Source organism: Pygoscelis adeliae, unplaced genomic scaffold, assembly GCF_000699105.1.
Source record: "Pygoscelis adeliae isolate BGI_AS28 unplaced genomic scaffold, ASM69910v1 Scaffold127, whole genome shotgun sequence".
NCBI classification, from domain to species: Eukaryota; Metazoa; Chordata; class Aves; order Sphenisciformes; family Spheniscidae; genus Pygoscelis; species Pygoscelis adeliae.
The window spans coordinates 2,667,235-2,668,712 of record NW_008825208.1 but is presented as its reverse complement, the minus strand read 5'-3'; positions in this window follow the sequence as shown (position 1 = coordinate 2,668,712).

Here is a 1,478-nt window from a genome sequence, read left to right as displayed (position 1 = left end):
ACTTGCTGAGGGTGCACTTGATCCCACTGTCTATGTCATTGATGAAGATATTAAACAGTACCAGTCCCAATATGCACCCCTGCAGGACGCCACTTGTCACCAGTCTCCATCTAGACATTGAGCTGTTGACCTCTACCCTCTGGATGCCGCCATCTGACCAATTCCTCACCCACCGGACAGTCCACCCACCAAATCCATATGTTTCCAGTTTTGAGAGAGGGATGTTGTGGGGGACCGTGTCAAAGGCCTTACAGATGTCCAGATAGACGACACCTGTAGCCTTTCCCTTGTCCATGGATGTAGTCATGCCATCGCAGAAGGCCACTAGGTTATTCAGGCAGGACTTGCCCTTGGTGAAGCCATGCTGGCTCTCTGGAATCGCCTCCCTGTCCTCCATGTGCCTTAGCATAGCTTCCAGGAGGATCTGTTCCATGATCTTCCCAGGCACAGAGGTGAGACTGACCAGCCTGTAGTTCCCCGGGTCATCCTTTTTTCCCTTCTTAAAAATGGGGGTTATGTTTCCCCTTTTCCAGTCAGCGGGAATTTCACCGGACTGCCACGACTTCTCAAATACGGTGGATAGCGGCTTAGCAACTTCATCTGCCAGTTCCTTCAGGACCCTATAACTCCATTCTGACAACCTCTATTTTCCTGTACAAATGTCTTCCATGATATATTTCTTATGATATAATTGAGCAGTTCTCCCAACACTTTTCATTTCTTATCATGTTTCTGAATATTTTTCTTTTTTTTTTTTTTTTTTTAATGAGCAATATATGAACAGACCTAGAAAAAACATGGCCCAGTAATGTAAATCAGTATTTTCAGATTTTTAATGCCATTGGAAATTCCTGGAGATTTCTGCAGGACTCATTTTGCATGTACTACTCACTATCTTGATTATAACCAGCTTACCTCCACAGCTAGTCAGATGATGGTTAGTTGCTGAGTTAAAAGGCACTCAGCCTTTGTTGTAGCAGATTGTTGTCTTCTGTATGTTGGAAACACAACAGAGAAGAAAACTTACCAGCGAAGAGCAACCTTCTGTGTTTGCTTATGTATTTACTCACATATTTACAAAAATCTTGTGTGTTCATGCAGAACAGGTACAGTCTTTTTTTATAGTGCCTAATCATGAGATGAAAAACGTAAGGATTTTGAATAGTTGCATGTTTTATAAAGATCTAAAAAGACAGAATGAGCATATATTTTTTTCTATAGGTTTCTGTAGGAGACTTCTGTGTATGGATTCCTTCTTGCAAAAAGTGTAGTTTAAACAAGTAGATATTCATTTGCATTTGGGAGCCACGGTACTGCAGAAAAAGGTAGGACAATCTATCATTATGTTTAGATGCAGATACTTGACAAATCCTTCTACCTGTATAATTACAAAGATACACCCTGTATTTTCATGGGCCTTCATTAACACCTTCCCAGTTTTCAGGTGCATGGAAAGGAAACACATACCCTAACTCAGC